The sequence below is a fragment of the Bubalus kerabau genome, chromosome 10, assembly GCF_029407905.1.
Source record: "Bubalus kerabau isolate K-KA32 ecotype Philippines breed swamp buffalo chromosome 10, PCC_UOA_SB_1v2, whole genome shotgun sequence".
In the NCBI taxonomy this organism is placed as follows: domain Eukaryota; kingdom Metazoa; phylum Chordata; class Mammalia; order Artiodactyla; family Bovidae; genus Bubalus; species Bubalus kerabau.
Genome location: NC_073633.1, coordinates 40,932,970 through 40,940,543, shown reverse-complemented (window position 1 = coordinate 40,940,543; position 7,574 = coordinate 40,932,970). Strand labels below are relative to the sequence as shown.

The window sequence follows — 7,574 nt, the reverse complement described above, 5'->3', positions numbered from 1 at the left end:
TACAAGATACTTACTCCTTGGGAGAAAAGTTATGACCAACCTAGACAACATATTAACAAGCAGAGACGTTATTTTGCCAACAAAGGTCCATCTAGCCAAGGCTATGGCTTTTCCAGTAGTCATGTATGGATGTAAGAGTTGGACTATAAAGAAAGCTGAGCACTGAGGAATTGATGCTTTTGAACTATGGTGTTGGAGAAGACTCTTGAGAGTCCCTTGGACTTCTAGGAGATCTAACCAGTCAATCCTAAAGGAAAATCAGTCCTGAATATTCATTGGAAGGACTGATGTTGAAGCTGAAACTTCAATACTTTGACCACCTGATATAAAGACCTGATTCATTTGAAAAGACCCTGATGCTGGGAAAGATTGAGGGCAGAAGGGGACGACAGAGGATGAGATGGTTGGATGGCATCACTGACTCAATGGACATGAGTCTGAGTAAATTCCGGGAGTTGGTGATGGACAGGAGGGCCTGGTGCGCTGCAGTCCATGGGATTGCAAAGAGTCAGACTGAGCAACTGAACTGAACTGAACTGAATGATTATGAAACACTATGTATCTTGCTCAAGGGCATGTTTCTCCTTCCTAACAAGAACATTCTATTAATCTTTTAATCCTAAGTGTATGTTGTAAGAGTGGTTGTGGTAATACTTTTCTGTTGTTCTGAAAGTGAAAGTGAAGTCGCTCAGTCGACTCTTTGCGACCCCATGGACTGTAGCCTACCAGGCTCCTCCCTCCATGGGATTCTCCAGGCAAGAGTACTGGAGTGGGTTGCCATTTCCTTCTCCAGGGGATCTTCCCAACCCAGGGATCGAACCCGGGTCTCCTGCATTCCAGGCAGATGCTTTAACCTCTGAGCCACAGGGAAGCCCTAGTGATTAGTTCTAATCTTGTTAATTTAAGATGTATGTTGTAGGAGTGGGTCTGGTAAAAGCATATAAGGCCTTGATAAGACTAGGAGTGGGGCACTCTCTGTCCCCCTCCTGATGTCTATGTCACAATAGAACTTCTGCCACACAAAAGCTCTGAGTGAACAAGCCTGGTTCCTGGTCCCAAAACTAAATCTTCTTCTTCAGAGATTATGAATCCGACATCAATCACTGTAAGCTATCAGAGTCATTATTTTGTATTGGAGAGAGATTAAGAGTTCAGTTTTGAACATGACAGACCTGAAATGCCTTTGAGACATTCAAGCGGGGTTGTCAAGTAGACAGTTGAAAACATACCCTTTGAGCCCAGAGGAGAGCCTGGATTGGTTATGGGCATGACTGAGGGACTAACACACACACACACACACACACACACACACACACACACACACGTATTTAAAACTGCAGTATTGGATGAGATTACCAAGGGGAGAAATGTACAGAGAGCCTTAGGACCTAGGACATTGATTCCAGTACTCAGAAGTTGCAATGATAAGAAGGTGCCAAGCCAAGAAATCTGGCAAAGAGGTGCCAGAGAGGTGAGAGGAAAACAAAGTAAGAGTGGGGTCCTAGAAGCTAAGAAGGAGGAAGTGGTAAACTGCTGAGGAAGGAAGTGATAAACTATTGAAAATAACTCAAGACTTCCCAGGTGGTCGAGTGGCTAAGACTCCAAGCTCCAGATGCAGAGGCTCTGGGTTCCATCCCTGGTTGGGGAACTAGATATCTTACATGCTGCAACTAAGAATTCACATGCCTCAACTAAAAAGATCTCGCATGCTACAAAAGACCTACTGCAGTTAAATAAAAATAAAATAGCTATTAAAAAAATAAATGAAAGGGCAAGCAAGATGAGAATTTAAATGGATCCATTTAATTTAGCAACAAAGAAGTCATTGGTGAGTACAAAATCTTGCAATGAAGAAACTCATGCATATGTTTTCTCATACACACACACAGAAGTCATTGGTGAGTATTAGGAAGAGGAATTCTGGTGGAGAGGCTGGAGTGGAAGCTACCTTGGAGCAGAATGAAGAGCACATGAGAGATGAGGAGGCAGAGACGGCACGTATCAAAGAGAGTTTGTAAATGGACTAGAGCAATTGGGCAGTAACTGGAGGTGGGTTGTGGTGGTCAAGGTAGAACTTTCTCAAAGATGTAGATACTGGTGGATACATGTGCTTTTGGGAATGAGCCAGCTGAAAGAAAAGAATGCTTCAGAAGGAAGATGGGATGATCAAAGGAGCAAAGTCAGAGAGAAAGGGGCAAGGGAGATGGTACCTAGAGCAGCATCTTCAGACTCCTTTGTTCATATTCCCTCACAAAATATTTATTTTTAAAATGTACCCTCTTCATTTTTGGTTATTGCCTAAATTATTTCATAATTTTGAATAACTGTAAAGGACACTCTGCCTGTTGTATATGCTCTGTATTTATTTCTAAACTTATTTTTTCCCTTGATGTTTCGTTTTAGGTAATTTCTATTGCTATATCTTCAAGTCCACTAATCCTTTTGATCTAAAACCTCTAAACTGTTGATTTCATCCAGGGATTTTTTTTTTAATCACAGACATTTTAGTTTTCATCTCTACAAGTTCAATGTGGGTATTTAAAATATGTGCTCCATTGCTTCAGACTCTTTGTGACCCCATGGACCATAGTCCACCAGGCTCCTCTGTCCATGGGATTTTCCCAGCAAGAATACTGGAGTGGGTTGCCATGCCCTCCTCCAGGGGATCTTCCTGACCCAGGGATCAAACCCATATCTCCTGTAACTCCTGCAGATTCTTTACCTGCTGAGCCATCAGGGAAGCCCCATTTTCTATATATATATATATTCTCCAAGTCTCTACTTAAGCTATGTGACCATATGGAATACAGTTATGATAATGTTCATATGTTCTTGGCTTTGCTCTCTCAAAGACTTCCTCAAGCAAAACATTCTCAAGTAGTCCTTTTATTTATTTTTTTATAGTGCAGAAAATGGTGCCAGAGTAGTAGGAGTCAGAATGAAGGAAGGGCCACTGCTGGGGAGGAGAGATTTCTGGCCAAAGACTCCTTCTTAGGCTGATCAATATGAAGAGAGGGAACTTATGAAGAAGGAAGCTCTTGAAATTGACTTCCAAGCTATCTGTATCTACCTATCTGCTATAAACCATTGGTGGGGACATTAAGTGCTTCCTTCTTTGTAACAGAAGGGATGAGGTGAGAAGCCAGTAGGAGCAGGGTAGGTAAGCTGGGGACTTCGTGCCTTGAAGGTGAGGAAATTTCTATCTGATGCCTCCAGATTCCATTATGAATAATGAGTTTTTTGACTACTGAAAGTAGGTGTGCAGAGAGGTGAAGGGCATCTGATGTTGGAAGCAAGAGGAGAAAGTATGAAATGACTGCTGCAAAGAACTGAAACTAGTAACTAGAATGGAAGCAGGCTACGCAGAGCTGAGGTTACAGGTGAGGCTGGGGTCATGAATTCAAATCCACATCAGTCTGCCCAGCTGAGGGATTCTCTTTAGTGATTTTGAAGCTCTAATCTGTTGTCTGTGAATTTGGTAAACTGTTGATCATCCCCTTCTGTTGAGGTATAACATGAATAACCACACAGACGCATGATGATCACGATAAGTTTATCAAGGTCCTTCCAGGGCTCTTCAGCACAAGGTGGCTTGGGACAGCCCACCATTTACATAGCACGCGGTGGCTTTCTTTTGTTTCTCATCTTCCCAGTGAATTGAGTGACAACTTCGCCTAAGCATAAATACCTCTACACCACCTTGAGCTACTGTCATCCCTGTGAACAAGGGTGAGGGTAGAAAGGGTAAGGAATGTCTGTTTTTTCCCATTCCCAAGCAAATCTTGATGCATGTCATGGATGCCAGAGAGCTCATAATTGCCCACATGTATTATCAAAGGCCAAGATAAGGCCACCACGAAAGAAAAGATCAGAAACTCTCCAATGTATCTTCTTTCCTGATCCCCTCACTTGCTTTGTCATGGACTGGAAGGAGAGGAATGAGTTTGAGGGGGCTAAGGGCATTTGGCTTATAAATCTCTCGTGAGATGTCTCTTTCAGAATCAGGCTCAAGCTGAGATACTGCCTAAATATCATGGTATAGGGTAGGCCCTGTGCCTGTTAAATCTAAGATTTACCAGTCAACTCAATCTCTGACATTGTCACCAAAGTGCCACAGCCATGGAAGGATGGGTTTTCCCATAATAACAAACTATACCAAGTTACATTTTTAAAACATACAATAACACATACTCATGCTCTGTGTATGAGTTCAAGGATCTGTGGCACAAATAGGAGAAATGACTGCAAGTCCCAAATCAGTGTTAATGCAGTTGTCTCAGTGCTAAGGAGCCATTTCTTGAATTTTCCAGAGCCTCACAGCATGCTTCTAAGCTTCTCTCTATGAGTGTCCAGGGCCATACACTCTGTAACCACCATAATGATGATAGTAAATCTGCTGAAAATACTTCAAATTGCTTTCCAAAGCTGGGGCAAGGGGGACTTTCCTGGGAGTCCAGTGGTTAAGACTCTGCACTTCCCCTACAGGGGACACGGGTTTGATCCCTTGTTGGGGAACTAAGACCCTGTCAAATAAAAAAAAAACAAACACCAAAGTTGGAGCTATAGATGCAGGTGGGATTACCCACTGCTGTGATGCCTGCTGTTGGTTTGGGCCACTCCAGGTTCGAGGTGCTGACTGGGATTACAGTGAGTTCTTCCAGTCCTTTGGGCACGCTGGTGTAAAGAACAAATCCAGTCAGTACTTTGGCTGCTCCAGCTCATCTGCCTTCCTGAAGGGTTGTGTGGCCCTGGCCTGTGAGAAGGGCACCCAGAAGTCCCCGAGGAAGGCTCTTCGTTGTGCTCAGATGATGCCCACCCCATCCATCCCTTCATACTCTCTCAAACATGTCAGTGGTTGTGTTCAGGCCAAGTTTCTGAAGCTTCAGTCCCAGACACCAATGTCTCCTCCTATAAGACACAAAAGAGGGTGTCGGGGAGCAGGTTCTTTCGGTCCAGGGCCCTGCTGTCCTCCCACATCACAGGGCAGAAGCGCTGCAGTGAGTCACTGAGAGGCAGCTACAATGATGGAGTCAAGGCCAGACTTCTGCTCATGTTCAGGAGGAAGGGCTCAGCTTGTCCTCCCTCTGGGTGATGATCCCAGATGACCAGAGCTCTGCCGACCTGGCTGTATGATAACAGGAGACAGTCCGTAGTCAGGGAAGCCAGGACTCAGAGGCGGATGAGCAGCCCTAGGCCAGAGAGGCTGAATTCCTCTCTGACGTGAAGAGAGAGAGGTCCCTCAGAACTCCAGGGAGATGGTCCAAGTTAGTCCTAGTCACTGTCTCTCCTTCCTGACACCTGGAGTCAGATGGGCATCTTTATCTTGCAAAGTCGATGTACCTGTCATTCCTGCCCATGGTCTTCTGGCACTTTCACAACTCCCATATCTCATTGATATCGCCATATCCCACTTCTTATAAGTTGGCGTGGGAGGTAAGTCTCAGCTGTATATATTCGGGGCTTTGGGCTTTATATATATATAAAGCCCAAAGCCCCGAATTTGCCTCCAGTTCTGTCTCTTTGGCCCCATAAAAATCCTTCCCCTCTGTGATGCTCATCTGTAAAATAACCTGGATCAGTGGTTTTCAAAACACATTCTTCAGAGCCACCAAGAGCTTTCAGGGTTCCCCAGGGTCCCCTGAGAGGCACAGTAGAAAAGGAGGCTGACCTGGCTCTGGACTTCCCCACCCCCAGCACCCAACAGTGTAGTTGCTTTTTCTCAGCCTTATATGCAGTGTTTCCACACAAGGATTCTTTGAACAAAGGGTTCTGAGGCTCCAAAGTTTGAGAACTGCTGAAACAAATGATTGTTAAGGTCACTTCCCGCTGAGATACTGAAGCCCAGCTCAGGAATCCTTCCTGGTTACCAGTCCTGGGTGCTTGAGCTCCAGCAATGCTCGTGGTGACAGGCATATGGCCCTCAGCAAGTGCTGTATGGTGCCATCAGTGACCCACTGATGCCTGCATGTATGGGGGGGGGGCTGTTTCCCCAGCTAGAGGGTGAGATCCTTGAGGGCAGATGTCTGATTTTCCCTCCATGCCTCTGTCCTCTTATAGTGCCAGAGGTGGAGTGGTGCTCAGTAAATTTGTTGATGCTCCAGGTGTCATGAGCTCTCATGTGAGATAAAACCTTCCAGAGAGACCCTTTGCTTTGGGGAAGGAGAGTCAGCCTTTTGTCTGCTGACTGCCCCTAGAGAGACCTGTCCTTTGGGAACCAGAACCCTGACCTGCGAAACACCTTCAGACTGCCATACCCCCAAAGAGGGCAGGCCTGAGTTCCTGCCTTAACTGGATTCTGCTCAGCCTCACCTGCCCTCAGTGCCTCTCCTGGCAGGGGCTTTCTGCACACTGAAGCCATGGACAAGGCCTTCTCCTGACCCTGAACTTGGGAATCAGATCAGCTTAGGTGCCTTATGGATGGTAGGCATCTCAGCTGGAGCTGGAAGGAAGCCCAGGGGCTATGGGGAGGAACTCCAGGCTTGCTCAGAGTGTAGCTTCTTCTGCAGACAGAGGCCTAAAGTGGTACCCAGAGGCACCTGTGAAGACAGGTTGTTAAAAGGTGCCAGAGCAAAGATCAAGACAGCTGTAGGCCAACGTCCCTGGGGCAGGTAAACAGGAGGAGAGTGGGAGCTGCTGTGGAGTCAGTTAGGAAACCTGCTCTGCCACCCACTCACTATGGGACTTTGTGAAAACAGATAACCTTAGCTTCGTAACCTGGGGGCCAAAGGACCTAACCAACTGCAGGCTACCTCACACAGAAGTGGTGAGATTCCCAGGACACAATGGGTATGGAAGTGTTCTGCAAACCAAAATAGGTGGGATGTAAAGGATTCTTACTGGTGTTAACAGGGGAGAGGACACTTCCATGCCAGAGCATCTTCCCATGAGGGACCGTTAGCAATTTAGGGATGCTCTGGGACTCACCATCTCTCCACCACCTACTTTACTCCCAGAAGCCATCTTTGCTTGGCTGGCACCAATTTCTTGACAGATTGGGTAATGTGAGGGGGGTAGACCATTCAGGACAGAGACCCCAGCCCAATTATGACTCCAAGAGGCTCTCCCAAAGAAAAGGAAGTGTCCTGATAAAAAAAAGCCTCTGAAAAGTGAGAGAGAGGCCCAGGAGGCTGCTGAGGTTTCCCAGGGCTCTTGGTTGATGAAGGGGCCCACAGGATCCCAAGGACTGGGTCCCTTAGTCCCACTGACCTTCATGTCCCTTGGCATGGGGGCCAAGTCAGCCTCCCCTGATACATGGAGCTGCACACATGACCTTTGCCCTTCCAGAGGGTGGGTCCTGGTTGGCACTGTGGGAGCAGATGAGCCCTTCGCAGGTCACAAGGAGAGTTGGCATTTCACTCCAAAGACCACCCCCCATATCAATCCTCCAGGTGTGGGGAGTAAGCAGCAGCCCAGACCAGGGCTAGAACATCTGGCAGGGTTTAAAGTCCACAGCTGGAGAGCGAGACCTCCCCACGCTGATGTGGGGAAACACTATCAGGCTCTAGCCTGGTGCTGCTCCGGCCTCGTCATCCCTGACAGGCTCTGTGCCCCATTCGGGCCTCCCTGGGACTCCC

The 7,574-nt window shown here is 46.8% G+C and overlaps 1 non-coding gene across 1 annotated transcript; it reads right to left on the bottom strand.

Annotated features, from left to right (window-relative positions):
* Window positions 1–798: 798 nt before the first annotated feature.
* On the bottom strand, window positions 799–871 carry TRNAS-GGA (transfer RNA serine (anticodon GGA)). Its single transcript has one exon. It is a non-coding gene; the product is annotated as a tRNA-Ser (tRNA).
* Window positions 872–7,574: the final 6,703 nt, after the last annotated feature.